The 21,783-nt window shown below is 40.7% G+C and overlaps 1 protein-coding gene across 14 annotated transcripts in view; it reads right to left on the bottom strand.

Moving 5' to 3' along the window:
* The window catches only part of LOC143038100 (protein timeless homolog), a 106,911-nt gene extending 85,373 nt beyond the window's left edge, over nt 1–21,538 (bottom strand). For 3 of the 14 annotated variants that reach the window (XM_076207056.1, XM_076207055.1, XM_076207068.1), the window contains exons 1-2: nt 21,481–21,538; nt 13,639–13,702 (exon numbers count right to left, since the gene is read on the bottom strand). The gene's annotated coding sequence lies outside the window, so the exon portion shown is untranslated. Of the gene's footprint in view, nt 1–13,638; nt 13,703–13,941; nt 14,166–21,011; nt 21,171–21,255; nt 21,342–21,480 lie in introns of those variants that run through there. The other 11 variants (XM_076207063.1, XM_076207067.1, XM_076207061.1 and 8 more) reach the window with 7 other exon arrangements.
* Between the last annotated feature and the right edge of the window lie 245 nt (nt 21,539–21,783).

Raw genomic sequence — 21,783 nt, 5'->3', positions numbered from 1 at the left:
CCTCTATCAATTCTGCAATCTCCCAGTTTCATGGGACATTTTTATACCTAGATTTTTTTTTCCAATTCTAAACCTCTACCTGGCATTCCATTTTCTTTTATAAACCCTGAAAATACATCATTATCAAACCTTTGAGTCGATATCGGGGTTTCAATCACACAAAATTTCTTAGGTCACTTGATGAACACAGCTCTTTCCCAAATGTAAATACAAGCTAGGTGTTTCCTTTGAATTTATCAAAAAAGTGCTGAACATCAGAGCTCATTTCTAGCCATCTGTTCCCACCTGTGGTTCATATTCGTGTGTATGTGTGTGTGTGTAGTATGAATGCTGTTGATAAAGTTGTGGTATTTGTTCTGCTGTCCAATTGGTAAGAAGTGTGGCTGCAGATTTGGTTGGTGCTATTTTGAGTCTATTTGTAGTGAACCAGGTATTGAGTGTTTCGAGGTATGGCTGTAGTATTTCTGCAGCTTTGTATGCTTTACAGTGTGTGCATGTAATTGTTATCTCATCTGTATAAGAAGAGATTTATACTTCTGAGGTGTTGGGTGTGGGTATATCATGCATGTATTGATTAAAGAATGTGGGGAACAGAACTGGGCCCTTTGGTACTCTGTCCTTAAGCTTTCTAGTGTGCAATGATTGGTCATTATATGGCACAGTCATTCCTACCTGCCATATAACTGGCCAGCCATCTTTTGGTATTACTGTGCATGTCTGTTATATATTTTGTTTGCGAGATTGTGACGGGGGATGGCATCGAAATCTTTACTAATGTCTAGTGTTATGAGAAGTGTTCTGTGTGGGAGCTTATCTTAATTGATGCTCGAATCAATATTAGTGAATAGACTCAGAGAACACATTGAGAGACATAATTCAATTTGTGACACACAGCAGGGTCTCTCCAAGGGTAAGTCATGTGTGACTAATCTTCTATCCTTTTACACTAAAGTATATAAGACATCAGATAACAATAATTATGATGTGATTTACCTGGACTTTAGCAAATCGTTCGACAATGTGCCACACCAGAGACTACTAAATAAAATCAAAGCCCATGGTATAGGAAGAAAAGTGTTAGAATGGATTAGAGCTTGGATCAGTAACAGAGAACAGCAGGTCACCATAAATGGAGTAAAATCCAGGTGGGGCAATGTTACTAGTGGGGTTCCCCAGGGCTTGGTTTTGGGTCCCTTGTTGTTATGTACATAAACTTAGACGATGGGATAAATAGTGATGTTAGTAAGTTCGTGGATGACACTAAAATAGGATGCCTAATTAGGTCAGGAGACGACGCAGAGATTCTGCAAGATGATCTTAACAAATTGTTCACATGGTCGGTGAAATGGCAAATGAACTTCAATATCTCCAAGAGTAGCGTGTTAAATGTAGGGCTACACAACCCCGAAAATAGATACAGTTTAAACATGCTTTTAGAGAAAACCGAGTGCAAAAGAGACTTGGGAGTTATAGTGAGTCTGGACCTTAAAACCAGGAAACAGTGCATTAGTGCCAGGAATAAAGATAACAGAGCATTAGGTTTCATTGCTAGGACGGTAACGAATAGAAGTACAGAGATAATTATCAAACTCTTATCTAGTGATAGACCCATCCTTGACTATGTGGTACAGTTTTGGTCTCCGTCCTATAGAATGGACATCAATTCACTAGAATCAGTACAGAGAAGAATGACCAAAATGATACATGGACCCAGAAATTTGCCTTATGAAGAGAGGCTTAGGCACCTTAACTTACACTCTCTGGAAAGACACAGAGTGCAGGATGATCTAATTGAGGTGTTCAAGTGGATCAAAGGCTTTAACAAGGGTGCTGCAAACAAGGCCATCATATTAAAACAAAACAGGACTCGCAGTAATGGATTTAAACTGGACAAATCTAGATTTAAGAAGGAAATAGGCAAGAATTGGTTTACTAATAGGGTGGTCAACAAATGGAATAGACTTAGTAACCATGTAGTGAACACTGAAACCATCAGTTGTTTTAAGAAACACAACTTTATGGGTGGGGATGACAGGTGGTGATGGATATGGAACTGCCTTGTGTAGGCCTTATGGTCTCTTGCAGTCTCCTTCATTCTTTTGTTATTATGTTTTTACAAAAGTAGAAGAGTCTGTGTTAGAATTAGAAATGGAGTGGTTTGAGGTAATGGTGGGACTTTGCCACGGATGCGTTATGTCATCTTGGCTGTTCAATTTATACATGGATGGGGTGGTGTGAGGTAAATGCAAGGGTAATGGGCTGGGTATTGGAGGTGGTTAAGGAAAATTGAGAAAAGTGGGAGATAAGCCAGTTGTTGTTTGCTGATGACACTGCTTGTGGCAGTATCAGATGAGGGATTAAGGATGTTAGTGACAGAGTTTGGGAAGGTGTACAAAAGAAGGAAGTTGGAGATGTGGGTAAAAGTAAGGTGATGAGATGTGCATGGGGAGATGGCAGCAAATTGGAAGTATTAAGGGAGAGAGAGTAGAGGAAGTGGATAGTTTTAGATACTTGGGTGTGAATGTTGCAGGAAAGGAAGGAGTGGAGGTAGGATAGATTGAAAGAAGCCTTGGGGGATTAAAAAGTGTAATGAGAAATAGACATTTATGAATGGATGCTAGGAGGAAATTTTTATGAAGGTGCCGACAGCACTGTATGGGGCACAAACATGGAACATAAAAGAGGAAGAGTGTTTGAGATGAAATGTCTGAGATGTACGGTGGGGGTTACTAAGCTGGATAGAGTAACAAATGAGGCGAGGAGGAGAGCGAGGGTGGAAAGGGAGTTGGGAGATACAGTTGAAAGTATTGGGATGGTTTAGACATATGGAAAGAATGAAGAAAGATTACTAAAAGATGTGTGGAAGGCAGAGGAGGGAGTGAACATGAGGGGGTGACCAAGGATGAGATGAATGGATAGGGAAGGAAGGGTGAAGACAGAAGATAGGAGTGATTGATGAATGGTTGTGTATGGATGATACTGTGATGCATGGGAGTGTGGTGGGTGTGAGGGAGTGTGTGTGAATGATAATTTGACACAGCCCAAAGGGATTTCTACCATATCTTCTGCATGAGGGGATGGTATGGGGGATTGCTGATTAAATAAAGTGGCCTTGCTGTGGATGTGCTGTCTTAAAAGACGAGGGGTGGTGAGTAGGAGTGGATTATATAGGAATAAAATGGGTGGAAGTGGATTTGTGCCTTCAACTACCTCCCTTGTAAGGGGGAAAAGCTGTTGGTATATGTAAGCATCTTTATAACAGTCTTTCTGATATAAGCACTTTTGTAATATTTATGATATATGTCATTTATCAAGTAACACAGTATCAGTAGAGCTTACAGCTGTATATACAATGCGTTACAATAACAAAGCATGCTTACAGGAAATCTTTTGATCCACATCAAAAGGCTATGGGGGCAAGTGAAGACAATTAAAAACTTCTTTTACTTTTAAGTAGAAATGTCTCTACTCTTACCTTTGGTCTTCTGGTTCATGGTTTATACAATGGATTTTCTTTTTATCATATTCATCTAATCTTTGAAATTAGTTTGTATAACATCTCCATCATATGACACCCAAAGTTGCTTTTGGGGATATTACCAAGCCTTGTTGGCATACCTCATGCTCCTGGCAGTATCACACATGCATGCATACTCTAGGTTGCTCAGTAAAGGGGTCTTTCATATTAGTGAGCCAATTCTGTAGCCACTATATTGCTTGGATGTTATATAAATATGGTGTTGTCAACTATTGGCATATCAATATAAATATATTCACTCCACATACTGAAATGAGTTAGTCAAAACAGTTTTGTGTGTGTGTTTTGACTTGGCCACCCTCTCTTTGACAAGAGAAAGGGCATGTGGTGCACTGGTATCACTATGAAAGAGTGATTTCTTTTATGGTTTCAGAAGGGGAGGTTGTGTCTGAAGAGGTTGAGGAATGTTGTGGACAGAATTGCCTCCTGTGCTTCTCTGTTGCACAATCTTTCAGCCTACAATTAAGACTGGTTCTGGAATACTTTGTACTCTCTTCCACCTAAAAATACCTGTCATTTATTTTTTGTCAGTGCTGTGGATTGTGACTGCTACAATATTTTTTGCTAAGTGTCCAGGATGGTAGCAGGGATAAAGCAAGGGGTAAACCAAAGAGAAGATGGGCAGACATGTCCATGATATAGTAAGATCATATGGTCAAGATGATGAGTGAAAATGAGCACGAGTGAGAGTTGGAGAAGAGTAAACAAAGGGGTACCCCAAGGATGAACCAGCAGTATTGTAGGAAAAGTAATGAAGTGCAACCTTTTAATACTTTAAGGACAGAAAAACAAATATCTCAACAGCAATAATTAGCACTATGATTGGGCATAGCATCACACCAAAGAGGAGGTAAAGGAGACTGAAGAAAGGCAATAGAAAAATGGGATGATAGGAGAAAAAAAAAAAAAAAAAAAAAAAAAAAAAAAAAAAAAAAAAACCATTTTTGGAATGGATATTACCAAGCATAAATGAGTGGAAAGCATGAAGTCCCAAAAATACTAAGTGCATGAAACTGATGCAGTCAATAACCCATAGATAAGAGAAAGGGATGCATGCAATGTGAGTGGAAAGGATGAGGTCTTTTCTTTCCATGTCTAGCCATCTTGCTTTGTAGGTAACAGCTGACCTAATGAAAGTTGTGCCACAGGACTGCATCAAAAGTCTGGAATCAACACTGAACACCTGCATAAAGTGGTCCTGTAAGACTAAACTTCATAGAATACACTTCCAGGTGCTTCATCTGCAAATCCCGCCAATATCTTCACCTCTATAGGGAGATATAAACTGAATGGGTTGGCACTCAGTCCCTAAAATGGCCCGAGATTTATGTCCATTCTAATTATTTCCTCCCCTTTTTCACCCCTCTTCTTCCTCCTACAAACTAGTGACAATGAAAATGCCCCTCAATAGGTAAAGTTTCAATGTTTCCTCCTGAAGAGATCTATGGGAGGGCCCATGGACCACTGTGAGGCTGCAGGTTTCTAGTCTGAAACTGAGGCAACAATTATTACCATTCCTCTGGATATGTTATGGTATACATGTAAGCACGGAGTTATATTGTGTTTATATCATTAGGTTGGGAGATATATGTTTTCCCCTTTTATAAATGTATTAAAGTTGTACATTGTTATCATTGTATACATCATTTGTATTTTGTGTTTGCAAAATGAACATGTAAAAACCAAGTGGTCTGCTTGAGAGCTTTCCTGCACTTTCACTTAATCTACCTACGCTAGGCAGTTTCTAGCTCACCTCTGTCATTGTGCTTAACATATATTTATTCAGTGACTTGTTTTTTTGGCACCCTCATACATATGGTGGCAGCTGTAAAACTATATTGTGAACATTTCTCTAGTGCTTTCAGTATTTCAGAATGCTACTTTGAACATTTGAGATCTCTGGCTAGTCAATTTTGTGACATTGTGTGTTTGTATTTTCTCCCCCCCCTTTTTTTGTAGCCAGGTGATTTTATTCAGTGCCACTGGAACTATTCATACCAGTGACTTGAAACAAAATTTCGCATACAGGAACAGTTTTCTTTGGACACACCAAGTGATTTTTTTGATAGTCCCATGTGGTTTTCACTTTAGCATTAGCATCAGCTGTATGAACCTGTCACAATCATCTCCATTTATCACTGGATCGCCTCTTGTTCTTGAGTGTGTCGACTGTAAATTTGGAGCTTGGATGGAATAAGATTTCTGAACAATATTATATCTACATAATCCTATTGGACATTGAATTGCATACACTGCCTTCCCCAGTGATTGTCATCCACTTTTCCAGTGATTTTTGCATTAGTACTTAGGCTTGTACAAATTCTATTATTTATGCAATGCCATATTATTTTTCTGGTTATAGTGAATTAACATATGTTACATTTTTCTGGCTAGGTGTGTTGCCTTGTTGTTGATGGCCATGTTTATTTACATCATGTTGCTTATGTTATGATGTCACAAGCCATTTTCCTTGAATTTTTGTATAGTTACCCCTGATCAGTACATTTTCCTTCAATTGCGATTCATAGAGAATTGTAATTACACATCTTAACCACTTCCATACGGTGACGGCTACGTAGGCGTCATGAGGAGCAAGTGGGTACGCGATGATACTGACGTCGGCGTCTTGATTATATTTATTGTAGTCATACCTACGTAACCTCCATTCTCTCTAAACTGGCTTCATCATATTTTCTATGGGTATCAAAATTCACGGGTGAAAGAGAACGAACGATTGAGCACTGACTTTGTTTTTTAAAATGTGATTATTATGACGCAACATCACAAGTCGGGCAGCTAATGCTGCCAGACGTGCGATGTGCCCCGGAGTGAAGAGGTTAATTATGAATAGTTTGAATTAATAACGCTCATGCTTTGGGTATAAGAGCAAATATTATTGTTTACGTTCTTTCAGGTGATCCATTCTTCTGATTCAAGGAGTGTTTTCATGGCGATCGCCATTATTAACTGTATTTTCTTTGTTCTGACTTTGATATTACAACAAAGTGGGTTGTTACCTTATGCCTCTTTTAATATGTCTAAACAGAAGGTGCTTTTCTTTCTCCATTCCCCAACTCCATCTGACACAATGGCTCATACTTTCACATTATTACATCAGGATCCTTCTGTTCTTAAATTTTCTGGTGATGATCCCCGATATAAAGCTAGTGATTTTATTTGCCAGTGTGAAGAATGTATTGTAAATAATGTTTCAATAGGGTCTGAGAAAAATTTATTTCGTGAGGTCATATCTTGTGCCTAATTCATTGGCTTCTGAGATGTTATCTGCTTCAAGTCTCAACCCCAAGTCTTTGGATTACAATTATGATCTATTTCTGTCCAATTTCCTTAATTTTTTTCTGATACCCCTGTAGGCAATTCATTTCAGTGGTGTTTTAAGCTGGCTGATGTTCTTACATCCAGACTGGGCACTCTTGACTATAGGCGGGCTCAGGCCCAGGCCAGCAAAATTGTAGTTAAAGCCTTAGATTCTCTCTCCCCTTCAGAGTGGGTAGATAAGGGTATTATCACTTTAGTTAGGGTCTGCCTTATTTTGGAGTTTCTTTTAAACATCATTTACTTAATGCCTTTTGAAAGGGGAACTGCATCTTCTCTCAGCTATAAGACAGATGAGACTTAGGGAAGTGTTTGTTTAAGACATATTGAACATTTTAGCTCTGCCAAGGGATTTGAACCCTGCCTGTGCATCTTGGCTTCGTGATTATGCATGCACAAGTCAGGGTTCGAATCCCTTGGCAGAGCTTCTAAAATTAGGGAAGTGCCTTTTAGTTCCTTGTATACTAGCAATGCTCAGCAACATGCCAATGTACCTAGTTCTCCTCCTCCACCCCATCAGTCTTCAGTTCCTACTCACAGCTCCCCTTTGTCTATATTTACCCCCTCCTGTACTCACATGTACCTACTGTAACAAGTCAGGTCATTCAAGTGCTCTTTGTTTTCGCCATAAGTGTCATGTACACAAGTCAAGGCAGTCCCCTGTCCATAGGAATTTATCAGATGTTTCTTCTAATGTGATGCATGACCTCTCTAGAAAAGAGCCGCAGGATAAGCTCTGCTACTGTCATATCCATGGTCATTGTAAACACTTGACTGGGGTTCCAAAGTTCTGAAACTTAGAGCCGAGACTTTTCATCAGCCCAGACAATCTGTCTCATTTTCACCAGTGCCTGTTTCACAACCCAAGGGTTTGACCAGTAATGTTCAGTCCCAGATCATCCCCTTGGTGGCTGCTGAGTCTTCTCAGTTACTCACCTTCCAATTTCTTACAGAGAATACACCTATTTCAGTCACTGTAGACACTGGTGTAGAATAGTCTCATAAGAAGAAAAGCCTATTATGCTCTCTGGGATTTGTACAATCTCCCATTATCTCCTTTTTGTAATACAGTGGTACCTCTGTTTATGCGTGCCCTTATGTATGTGGAATTCTATATATGCGGTCAAATTATGGGGAAAATCTTGTTGCTATTTACGCGGGCACATGGGTGTCCATTACTGCATGGAAAATCAAATCCCACACGGCCATCTTGCTGACATCACCATTTATGCACTGTGTTGTATCTTCTTCCGTGTTCTTTGTTTGTTGTGTGCACGACTGGTCCTTTTTTCGGCGCCTACCCCTTGGTATTGTACTGTTTGTGCCTTTAAAATGCCTCCAAAATAGGTGAGAAGTCCTACGGAAGCTGGTGCTCATAAGAAAACCAGCATTACAATTGAGAAAAAGAGGAAAGTGATTGCCAAAGCTAATTGAGGTTTGCACATGTGTAAGCTGGTGAGAGTTTGGTATGCCTGAGTCAACAATAAGAACCATTCTTTTAAATAAGATAAAATTCTGTCAACTAATGTGTCTAAGGGTATAAGGTATGTGAGCATACATAAGAGGCCAGCATTGTTGGAAGAGGTGGAAAGGTCATTGCTTGTATGGATACAGGAGCAGTGAAAGAGTGACAGCTTGAGTGAGGAAATGATATGTTCAAGGGCTCGCCAAATGTATGTTGACCTGCAGCGGCAACAGGCTGGTACCAGTGGCCAGCTTACACCACCTTCAGTGCCCTTTACAGTCAGTAGGGGGTGGTATGAGAAGTTTCAGCAATGTACGGGCATCCAGAGTGACACAGCATGGTGAGGAGGCAAGCATGGACACGGACACAGCTGAGGTGTTTGTCAAGGAGTTTGAGGAGCTGGTGCATCGTGAGGGTTAACTGCCACAGCAGGTATTTGTGATGAAACAGGGCTCTTTTGGAAGAGAATGCCTAACAGCACCTATATTACTGCAAAGGAGAAAGCCTATGAAAGACAGGCTTACAGTGATGTTGTGTGCTAATGCGGGTGGTGACTGCAAGATCACACTGATCTTCAGTTAAGCCCTTGTCCTGTTTACATTCCCTCTTACAGGTTGCTTCACTCATGTCAGCTTATAGCACAATCCTTGGTTGACAACATGCTATGTGAAAGCATTGTACAAGAGTCTCACTTGGAGTGGAACTTGCCATTTCTCCTGGTGCCTGTTACCGATTATAGGTGAGTTAACAAGGTCACTATTCCAGACCATTGCCCTTTGCTTGTATTAAGTGACCTCCTCCAGTCCATTGGCATTGGTAATACAGTATTCACCACCTTAGACTTAAAAGCGGGTTTAGGGCAGATACCCCTGGAGAAGTCTTGTGAGGTCATGGCCTTCTCAACTCCCAGTGGACATTATGAATGGCTTTGTTGCCCCATGGGGTTGCAGAATGCTCCCTTAACTTGCCAGTGTTTGATTAACTCCATTTTAATGGCCTAGTAGGCAACAGGCTTTTTGTTTACCTGGATGATTTAACCTTAGTTTCCAAGGAAGTGGAGAGCCACTTCACTAAGTTGTCCATGGTCTTGCAACAATTTGCTGATGCTGGATTGAAACTCAATTTACCCAAGTGATTTTTCCTTAAGTCTAGCATACAATTCCTAGGTCATGTTGTAAACAAATATGGTATTCACACTACTGATGATAAAGTCAAGGCAGTTTGGGACTTCCCTACACCTAAGTCAGTTGAGCATGTACGTTCCTTTCAGTGGCATGATGTTCATCAGGAAAGTTTCAATTCCTTGAAGCTTGCACTTACCGAAGTTGGCATTCCTGGACTATAGCCTCCCCTTTACTATTAGTACAGATGCTTCTAGTAAAGGTACTGGAACTGTACTTATGCAGCAAGTAGATGGATATAGACCCCATGTTCTTGCATATGCTAGTCGCATTCTTAATAAGCCTGAGTCTCACTACTTTGTTACACATTTGGAGGCCCTGGCAGTGGTGTGGGCTTTAAAGCATTTTCTTATTTACTTTTTACTTCAGCTCCCAGTGGTAGGCATTATGCCTGTCAGTGGTCCCAGCATGTTCCTCCATCTGGCTCTATCAAGCATTTCATGATATAATTTTTGGATATCTTGTTAGTTTACATGGACCACAATGCTGTCACTCAGCTTTTCCAGGGCAAAAAATCTTTCAGATCGCCTAGCCAGATGGTTTCTCATGATTGAAGTTTTTAACCCAATCCTTAAGCATATTCCAGGGTGTGCAAACAATGTTGCTGATGCACTTTCATGTAATATACCAGTTGCTGCTGTTACAGTAATTGACAGCTTCTCTCTGAAGGATCTGGCCAAAGCTCAGTGTGAGGACCCTGTTTGGTCTGCTGTTATTTATGCTTTGGAGTCTGGTGATGATATCACCTTACCAGATTTACCTGTTCCCTTGTTTGAGCAGGATGTGACACAGATAGTGATCCCTGAGTCCCAAGTTCCTATTATTCTGTCCCTTACTCATGATGCCCCTCAGGCTGGACACTCACATTGTGACAAAACTCTGGCTATGGCACAGAAATAGTATTATTGGCCAAAAATGTGACTGGACATTACCTCTCTTGTAGTCCATTGTAGCTCTTGTGCCCAGAACAAAGGTTCAATGCACATTGCTCCCATCTTAGAGTACCCTACTCCTTCTCGCCATTTTCCAACTATGGCTATAGACCTTTTACAATTGCCTCGTAATACTCAAGGTTCTGTGTATATCCTTATGTGAGTGGACCACTTTAGTCGTTTTGTAATATTGGCTCCCTTACATAGCAGGTCTGCTCCAGTAGTAGCCCATGCTTTAGTTTCTCATATTTTTTGTCCATACACTACTACTCTGGTGCTCCTTAGTGACAATGGGTCAGGATTTAGGAATGAGGTTTTAGCGAGCATTTGTAAGTGTTATGGCACCACATAAACATTCGTGACTGCTTACCACCCTGCGTCCAATGGCCTCAGAGAGAGGACAAATAGGAAGATTTTGGATATACTCAGGCACGCTGCAAGTAGCCTTCATGAATCTTGGAAAGACTGGCTTCCACATGTCAGTGCTTATATTAACCACTTCACTACGGGACTTAAATCTCGCGGGCAGCAGCCAATGCCAGCCGTACGACGTGTCGTAATAATACTCGCATCATAAAATATAGTCACCGCTTATATCGATCGTTCTCTCTTTCACCCACGAATTTTGAAAACCACAGAGAATGGGATTCAGGGCACATTTGGGAGAATATATACACAGGGGCGACTACAATAAATATAATCAAGACGCCGATATGACAGCGTCGCGAATCCACTTGCTCCTCATGACGCCTACGTGTGCGGCACCGTATAGAAGGGGTTAACAGCACCATTAATCTACGGGCAAGACACCTCATTAAGTCATCTATGGATTGGAAAAATGGCTCCCTTACAATGTGCTGCTTGTCCCCTCTACAATACTGAGGACTATAGTCAACTCCATTATTATACATTGCATATCATTTAGTATTCTGTTAGAGATCAACTTGATGTCTCCAAAGCCAAAATGTTGAAACACCAGGATGTCCGGGCTATGACGGTTAACATCAGTATTGGTGATCATATTTATAAGAGCATGCCTGACCACTAATCTAAACTTGATTGTAAATCTACAGGTCCTCTTTTAGTTACTAGGAAGTTGTATCCCAATAAATTCAGGGTCTTTGATCCTTCCCAGGGACTGAGCAAAGTGGTGCATGCAGATAGACTCCAGGTGACAAGAGTGCCTATCCCTGCATTTACTCAACCTCCTCCAAGGCTCCCTATACACACTATGTCTTCTGTAGCTACCCCTCACAATTATTGTCTCTGTTCAAGGGGTCTTATGTCTTCATAATTATATATGTGCATTGCTTGTTATTATTCATGCTTGTCTTGAGCTGTACTTTGTATCTTGTTTCTCTATTAACCCCTTCACTACGGGCCAAAATCTCGTGGGCAGCATCAGCTGCCAGACGTGCGATGTTGTGTCATAATACTCACATTATAAAAAATAAAGTTACCGCTTATACAGCTCGTTCTCTTTCATCCGTGAATTTTGAAAACCATAGAAAATATGATGAAGCCAGTTTACAGAGTATGGGGGTCACGCAGGTACGACTACAAAAAATATAATCAAGACGCTGACATTGGCATCCTCGCGTACCCACTTGCTCCTCATGACGCCTACATAGGCATCATCGTATCGAAGGGGTTAAGTGTATTGTTTGTATAATGTGTATATCTTGTTTCTCTACTGAGTGAATTGATTTGTATTATGTGTAACTTTTGTTTAGCTTTCAAGTATCATGTCCTGGACATCCGGTAATTGCTGTCTTTGGTATCTTGGTTAACTGGTGCCAGTTCTTTTGTATGTTTCTTGTAATTGTATGCAGAACTTATTTTTCGTGTACTGTTCTGTATATGCCTTCCTATGTATAGTCCTTATATGTCATGTAATTATGTATGTTATGTTTTTGTTTTAGGGTGTGCTATTGTAATAAATCTTTTCCACTTTTGTAATCACACTATTGTGTGTGTGGAATATGTTGTGTCTACTTTGCTTTTGTCTTGCCTAGTCATTTCTTCTCATTTACTTGGTGGGGTCACTGAGTGGTGGTGGCCAAGCAATGTTATGGTATACATGTATGCATTGTATATTTGTGAATATTGTGTGTATATATTATTAGATTAGGAGATATATTTTTTCCCTTATATAAATGTATTTAAGTTGTTGTACAATGTTATTAATGTATACATTATTTGTATTTTGTGTTTGTAAAATGAACATGTACAAACCAAGTGTTCTGCTCAAAGCTTTCCCACTCTTTCACTTAGTTTACCCACACGAGGCAGTTTCTAGCTTGCCTCCGTGGTGTGAACATGAATTGTTATTGTGCATAATATATATTTATTCAGAGACTTATTTGTTTCTTTGACCATCCTCATAGGAGAAGGAGGAGGAGAAGAGAAGACCTACGTAAACTCGGAAGAAAACTCCCTCCCAACAAGAGAACATGAGAATGTTTGGTACACAAATATATGGAAGAACTATCAAACTTGCACACTTCCTATACAATCCCAACCACATTAGGAATTGTATAATGGCCACTTTGTGAATATTGTGTGCATATATTATTAGATTGGGAGATTATGTTTTTCCCTTATATAAATGTATTAAAGTTGTACAATGTTATCAATGTATACATTATTTGTATTTTGTGTTTGTAAAATGAACATGTACAACCAAGTGTTCTGCTCAAAGCTTTCCTGCTCTTTCACTTAGTTTACCCACACGAGGCAGTTTCTAGCTTGCCTCTGTGGTGTGAACATGAATGTCATTGTGCTTAATATATATTTATTCAGTGACTTATTTGTGTCTTTGACCACCCTCATAGGAGGAGGAGGAGGAGGAGGAAAAGAGAAGACCTACGTAAAATTGGAAGAAAACTCCCTCCCAACAAGAGAACATAAGAATGTTTTGTACTCAAATTCATGGAAGAACCATCAAACTTGCACACTTCCTATACAATCCCAACCACATTACGAATTGTATAATGGCCACTGGCACTGTACAGATCAAATGTGCAACTGACTGGAGTTACCCTAGTCAATCCATACAAAAGGTAATGAAGCCTGTGAACTATGGTAACCTTGTATAATTCCTGATGATTAAAAAACAAATAAATAAAATAAATAAATAAGAGAAGGAAATATAAACATACTATGTATTGACCTGTAACAACTTACTTGCTTCTCATCAATTCTGGGTTGTTTGGAAAATCTTGCCTCCCTTACAGGAATCCTTGGAAGACTGGAAAAAAAAAAAAATGGGAATCAAATGAATCCATCTGGGGTATTGGCTGCTTGTTATTGTGGCAAAGTAGCATGCAGTCGATACTTTAGGGTCTATATGGGGCACCCCTACGGACCAGAGCCACACATTTTGTCTATGATAGAGGAAAACTCTGTTCATAGAGAAATGATGACACTTTTATACTATGACTGTCCCTCCGTTATACTGTCCCCCAACCCCTTGTTGCTGTCCTGTACCATTTCTCTGAGTATTCTTTTTCTGTGGTGGGGGAAAAGAATACTGCCACCAAGTATTTCCACTTGGATCGTAAGAGGCGAGAAGGGACGGGGATTGGGACTAGGCATCCTTCTCCTTGTAGCCCCACAGGGCACATTCCTAAAAGTAAAAGCAAAGGCATAAGAGGGTCTGGAAGTTCTCGGACCAGCACCCTAAGGTTTGGGTCTTTTAATGTGCGTGGATGTGGTACAGATGAGAGTAAAAGGGAAGAGATAAGTAGTATGTTTGTGAGAAGAAAGATGGATGTGTTGGTTTTGAGTGAAACTAAGCTGAAAGGGAAGGGCAATTGTAAGTTTGGGAGTGTAAGTGGGAGGTTATCAGGAGTGAAGAGAGGGCGAGGGAGGGAAGGGGTGGCTATACTAGTAAGTGAAGAGATAGGTAAACGGGTAGTGGAATGGAAGGAGGTTTCCTCAAGGATAATGTGGATGAAGGTGAAACTGGGAAAGGAGATGTGGGTTTTTGTAAGTGCATATGGGCCTGGCAGTGAGAAGAGTGTAGAAGAAAGGGAGGCCTTTTGGATAGATTCAAATGAGTGCATAGAAGGTTTAGAAAGAAGTGTAAATGTAATAGTACTGGGAGACCTTAATGCTAGGGTAGGAAAGGATCCAATTGATGGAATGGTTGGGAAATGTGGAGTTCCAGGAAAGAATCGTAGTGGAGAGTTGATGGTGGAAATGTGTCTAGAAAGAGAGTTCATGATAGCAAATACAGTGTTTCGAAAGAAAGTCAAGCATAAGTACACATGGGAGAGGTTGGTGGAGGGAAGGGTGGTAGATAGAGCTTTAATGGACTATGTAGTGGTAAATAGGATTATGATAGGAAGAGTTAAGGATGTACATGTGCTAAGGGGAGAGGGTGGGGGAATATCAGATCATTTTTTGGTGGAAGGTAAGTTGAGAGTGGAGGACAGATGGAGAAAGAGGAAAGAGACAAAAGGTAGAGAGGTGCTTAGAGCGAACTCTTTAAATGAAGAGGAAAAGGAGAAGGAGTACAAGAAGAAGCTGAAGGAGGAGTGGGAGGGAGTGAAGGATAGAGTAGAGGTACGTGTGGAGGAGGAATGGGGATGGTTCAAGGAGGGAGTCACAAAGTGTGCAAAGATGGTGTGTGGAACAAGAAGGACAGGAGGAAATAGAAGGAATGGTAGTGAATGGTGGGATGAGGAAATGAAGAAGGTTGTAGAAGAGGACGATGGAGTCATATGAGACGTACAAAGAAAAGAAGAGAGAAGTAAAGAAAAAGGTAGAGGAGGCAAAGAGGAGAGCAGATGTAAAATGGGGTAAGAGTATGACAGAAAATTTTGAAAGTAATAAAAATATGTTTTGGAAAGAAATTAAGAGAGGAAGAGGAGGCAAGTCAAGTAGAGAAAAGGTAAAAGGTGCAGATAGAGAGATGATAATGGAGAAGGCAGTAAGGGGAAGATGGGCAGAATATTTTAGGGAGTTGCTAAATGTGAAGGAGGATAGGGAGGGAAAGATAGCTGCAGTGGGAAATGCTAAGAAAATGAGAGTGATGAGTGAGGAAAATGGAGGAGAAATAAGAAAGGATGAAGTGAAGGCAGCAGTTAAGATGATGAAAGCAGGTAAGGCACCTGGTCTGGATGGATGCCATGCAGAATGTCTTAAAAAAGGAGGTACAGTAGTGGTGGACTGGTTGGTGAGGTTATTTAATGTTTGCTGGAGAGAAGGTAGAGTGCCGGAGGACTGGAGGAGTGCTTGTATAGTTCCACTTTACAAGGGAAAGGGAGAGAAGTGTGAATGTAGTAGTTTCAGATGGATTAGCTTGTTAAGTGTAGTTGGGAAGGCTTATGGGAGGATCTTGATTGAGAGGATTAGGAGAGGAACAGAGGGAGTAATTGGTGAGGAACAGTGTGGATTTTTGGACAGGTAGAAGTTGTGTAGATCAGATTTTTGTGGTAAGACAGATATGTGAGAAAGCTATAGGAAAGGGGAAGGATGTTTTTTGAGCCTTTATGGATCTGGAAAAGGCTTATGACAGGGTAGACAGAAAGGCACTGTGGGAGGTTATGCAGATATACAGGATAGGAGGAAAGCTTCTAGGAGCTGTCAAGAGTTTTTATGATAGTAGTAGAGCATGTGTCAGGATTAGAAATGGAGAGAGTGAGTAGTTCGAGGTAAAGGTGGGACTTCATCAAAGATGCGTTATGTCACCCTGGCTGTTCAACTTATACATGGATGGGGTAGTGCGAGAGGTAAATGCAAGGGTAGTGGGTCAGGGATTGGAGATGGTTAAAGAAAATGGAGAAAAGTGGGAGGTGAGCCAGCTGTTGTTTGCGGACGATACTGCGCTTGTGGCAGGATGGGAGAAGAGATTGAGGAAGTTGGTGACAGAGTTTGGGAGAGTGTGTGATAGAAGAAATCTTAACCACTTCACTACGGAACTTAAATCTCGCGGGCAGCAGCCAATGCCAGCCGTACGACGTGTCGTAATAATACTCGCATCATAAAATATAGTCACGGCTTATATAGATCGTTCTCTCTTTCACCCGTGAATTTTGAAAACCACAGAGAATGGGATTAAGAGCAGATTAGAGAGAATGTAAAAACACAGGGGCAACTACAATAAATATAATCAAGACGCCGATATGGCAGCATCGCGAATCCACTTGCTCCTCATGACGCCTACGTGTGCGGCACCATATGGAAGGGGTTAAGATAAATGTGGGTAAAAGTAAGGTGATGAGATGTACAAGGGGTGAATGTGGCAGTAATCTGGAAGTGAGCATTAAGGGAGAGCAACTGGAGGAAGTGGATAGTTTTAGATACTTGGGTGCAAATGTGGCAGGAAAAGGTGGAGTACAGGTGAAGGTAGAATGTAGATTGAGAGAAGCGAGTAAATGCCTTGGTGGATTAAAAAGTGTAATGAGAAATAGAAATTTGGGAATGGATGCTAAAAGGAGATTGGAGTGATTGTGCCAACAGCACTGTATGGAGCAGAAACATGGTACATAAGAGAGGAAGAGAGAAGGAGCTTGAATGTGTTTGAGATGAAGTGTCTGAGAAGTATGATGGGGGTTACTAGGCTAGATAGAGTGAGAAATGAGGAGGTGAGGAGGAGAATAGGAGTGGAAAGGGAGTTGGGAGATAGGGTTGATGAAAGAGTATTAGGATGGTTTGGACACATGGAAAGAATGAGTGAAGAAAGACTAGTAAAGGAGGTATGGAAGGCAGATGTGAAGGGAGTGAACATGAGGGGACATCCTAGGATGAGATGGATGGATGGGGTGAAGGGGGCTTTGGGGAAGAGGGGAACGTCTGTTGAGGAAGGACGGGAGAGGACAGAAGACAGGGGTGAATGGAGAATGGTTGTATATGGAAGATGTTGTGATGCATGAGGTGGAATGGACGGGGATGGGGGGTGAGGTAATGTGTGTGAGCAAAATTTTGACGCAGCCCGAAGGGATTTCTCCCCGTCCTCTCCTTTATATGGGGGGACGGAGAGGGGGGGTTGCCGATTTAATGAAGCGGCCTTGCTGTGGATGTGCTGTGTCTTGCAACACTGCTTCTGACCCAGGGCAGTGGACAGGGTGCAGAGATGACCCGTCATCTAGGAGGTGCTAAGATGGGAGGGAGGGTGGAGGGGTGTGGAATGTTTTCAGGGATGGAATGGGTGGGAATGATTTTATGCCTTTTCCTTTTTGGCTACCTCCCTTGGAAGGGGGAAAAAGCCTTGGTATATGTATGTAAATGAATCATTTGATACACTGGTGGATTTGGATCCTTGATCCACTTCTGCTCTCCATACTCTTATTGCTAATCCTCCTTCACTCATTCTTTCCATATGCCAAAACTATCTCGGCATTCTCTGACAAACCCTGTCTTTCAAAGCTCTGCATCACCTCCACATTTTTCTCTGTATAAATTCTCATAAACCACACCATAGTTCTTTAACTTCATCTCAAGCACATTTAGGCAATTTCTTCCTTCTTCCTTCAGACTCAGTCTCAGTTACATATAGTGATATGGGCAGAATCATTTAGTCTTCTCTTCACATTCATCCCCATATGATTTCTAAAAACATTTTTCATTCACCCTCTTGCCCTATTTCATTTACTTGCTTCCTCATCTTAACAAAATACTGTTTCAACTTTACAATTAGAGATTATTCACTTTTGTTTATGTCTGAATAAAATGTACAGATATACCAAAGGCCCTTTCTCCCTTATTGGGATGCCTGTCCCCTACTATACTCAGATTGAAGGCAATACAAAGAAGCACATCATTTCCACAGCAGGGTCTGACATCCAAAGTCACCACACACCCTCACTCTGGCTTGGACTTGCTTGGAGATGTACTTTTAGGTTTGGAAGATGAACAGCTGTCCTCTTGACACACTGAATATTCTTGCTTGTCAAATCTATCTTTTAGTGTAGTAGCTCCAGACAGTAATTACCTGGCTTAATAATTACAAAAGAGCAGCAAAGACTGCCATAGCCTACATCAATAAACTAGAACAATGGCTCAAAAATAACATAATAGAAGCCTCACCCCAAAAATCACCAGTGGTATTTCTCAAACTGGACAGCCAAATAAAACACCCATGTAAAACCAAATTACTTTCAGCCCATGTATCAAGAACCTGATGGCAAAAATCAATATGAAAACAAAATACTTAAATCCATAGCAAGCAATTACTTTGGAAAACAGAAACCCCATTAACCATCTTTAACAATTCATTAAAACAACCCTCAACTATGTCTCCACATCGTGGTTTCCAACAATCAGCAAGATGAACACAACTACCCCAGATGCATTAATTACACAGAGGACACAAAACACCTCATACTACAATGTCCCACATTACCAATCCTTAACCGACACAATATACCTTCCCTGAGTGACTAATGGACCCACCTGAAGGCTGTGGGTCTTCCCCAAAGAAAGACCAAGGACAACAGATTGACTGACCACACTCCTCCACTCAAAAGAACACACCTTCAAGCAATCTCCCTTTCTTCACTCCTAATTTCACACACTTTCCTGCTCTGCACCCATTACTCTTACACCCATCGCCCCTTTCACTATCCATCCACTATACTGTCTGTGTTCTTCTCATGTTCACTCTAGATTACTAGGATTAGAATTCACTGTCCAATTCTTTTTTTTCCAGTATTTTATTTTTCCATGCTGTTGGACTGTGCTTATGTAGTCTGATGCACCTATTTTGAAGGTCTTTTAACTTATCAACAGAATGTACTGAATTTGTCATTCTCATAAATCCTTTTCCAATGATTCACAGTAACTGGTCGTTTCCATTTATGTTGATCTTCACTTTTACAACTTTCAATACCACTTGAGAAGAAATATCAATGTAAGCACATGTAACCATCTGACCACAACTGTACTATTTAAACCACTCAGAATGAATATGCCATTCACATGCAGTAACTTTATAATACAATGAACATCACTTCTAATCAGCACTGGAAAACAATGCAACAATGATTGTATCAACATTATCAATACACAAGATTAAATCTATCCAGAATTACTGTGGCAGTCTATTGACCAAATACAAATGCGATAATATAATATGACAATGTACACACATGACAAATCAAAGCATAATGCAGGTCTTAGCAGGGATCCGATTAGTAAATTTGTAGGGCCTTTATACATACATATACCAAAGGCTTCTTCCCCTTTACACGGGGGGGTAGCCAAAAAGAAAAAGGCATAGAAATCATTCCCACCCATTTCATTTTCCATATATTCCACTCCCCTCCCTCCCTCTTATCTTGGCACCTCCTGGATGACGGGTCATCCCTGCATCCTGTCCACTGCCCTGGGTCAGAAACAGTGTCGCAAGACACAGCACATCCACAGCAAGGTCGCTTCATAAATTCGGCAACCCCCCCTCTCCGTCCCCTCGTGCAGGAAAGGAGAAGACGGGGAGAAATCCCTTCAGGCTGCGTCAAATTTTTCTCATACATACTTCCTCACCCCCCACCCACTCCCTCTCATGCATCACAGCCTCATCTATACACAACCCTTCTCCATTCACCCCTATCTTCTGTCCTCTCCCGTCCTTCCTCTACAGACATTCCTCTCTTTTGTAAAGCCCCTTTCACCCCATCCATCCATCTCATCCTAGGACGCCCCCTCATATTCACTCCTTCCACACTTCTTTTACTAATCTTTCTTCACTCATTCTTTCCATGTGTCCAAACCATCCTAATATTCTTTCATCAACCCTATCTCCCAGCTCCTTTTCCACCCTTGTTCTCCTCCTCATTTCTCACTCTATCTAGCCTAGTAACCCCTATCATACTTCTCAGACATTTCATCTCAAACACATTCAATCTCCTTCTCTCTTCCTCTCTCATGTTCCATGTTTCTGCCCCATACATTGCTGTTGGCACAATCACTCCTTCATATAACCTCCTCTTAGCATCCATTCCCTGATGTCTATTTCTCATTACACTTTTTAATCCACCAAGGCTTTACTTGCTTCTCTCAATCTACATTCTACCTCCACGGGGGATGGGATTAGGAGTCCTACTACCTGTAGCCCAAAAAGGGGACTTTCCTAAAAAAGACAGGGCCTTTATACCATCTAAAAACTTTGATGAACAATTTCATTCCTTCAGTGTTGCTATATTTATTGGTCGCTGGCTGAATGGGTTAAGGCATCATTACTTGTGGCAAATGTCCAGGTAATGGCAGTCCGAATCCTGCCACCAGTGAAGTTGAACCAAGGGCATGGTTTATTCAATTCCATGCTACAAACTAACAAAGTCCTCTGTAAGAGGCACTGTCCTAGCCTTTCGATGGGAGGAGTTTGTGACATTAAACCATATCATGATATCATATTAATATTTATTGCCAACTAAAGCCTAATCTCACGAGTTCATTTCCTTTTCACTACAAGCAACGTTTGGAGGAAAGTGCATTACATATCTTCACTTTGCATTCCATGCTTTGGTCACTGCATACTGCAACAAAATTCTTTTGCACTGCCCTGTTCAATGACAATGAAACCATTACACTAAACATGAAACCTTACCACTCACTTTTAGCAATACATTTCTGCCACTACCTGATGAATTCAATTCACATAATGAAGTCTTTCCACAATCGTGAACATTATTACTATAATTATATCGGCGAGGAGATAAACAAGCAGAAATGTGTTCGTAGTCTTCAACTTAAACAGAACATCTTGAGTCACTCCCAAATATCACAACATACACTAGAATTTAAACATGACTCAATCATACTTCTGTTCACCCTAAATACTGCAACATAACTGAACACCTGTTAAACTCGCATCAATTTCATGCACGAAACCTTTCGTGATTGTGAGCCATCTTCCTCAACTGAAGCGGTATGGAGATCCTCAGATTCATTAGTAAACAAAACAAATTTCCATCTTAAAAATTAGAATGAACTCCATTTACACTTGTTCATACTGTAATCATGCTGTAGACTAAAATGAAATGGGTGGTATAATTTGATGTTTGACATAAGGACAGTATTCACCTGACTTGTTGATGTATTTCAGAGCTCTTCCATCTATTACTGTAAACGCGGGAAGGATATAAACAACAGATATACAGGATGCGCAACTTTTGGACTTAGATAGATAGATAGACTTTATTTGGCAATGAATCAATATACATGAAGTGCAAATGATGACAACAATACACAGTTCGAAATAATAAATGCAAATTGCCGAGGATAACACAAAAAGCATGTACACTTATTTCTATTGTGGTCCTCATCAGATTGTTATTCTACACTAAGTCACACTGACAACTAGTGCTGGGCAAATACCGCTAATTT

Source organism: Oratosquilla oratoria, chromosome 23 (genome assembly GCF_046742065.1).
Source record: "Oratosquilla oratoria isolate Oo_2021 chromosome 23, ASM4674206v1, whole genome shotgun sequence".
NCBI lineage: Eukaryota > Metazoa > Arthropoda > Malacostraca > Stomatopoda > Squillidae > Oratosquilla > Oratosquilla oratoria.
The sequence above is the reverse complement of the archived record's forward strand: the minus strand, read 5'-3'. Positions and strand labels throughout refer to the sequence as shown.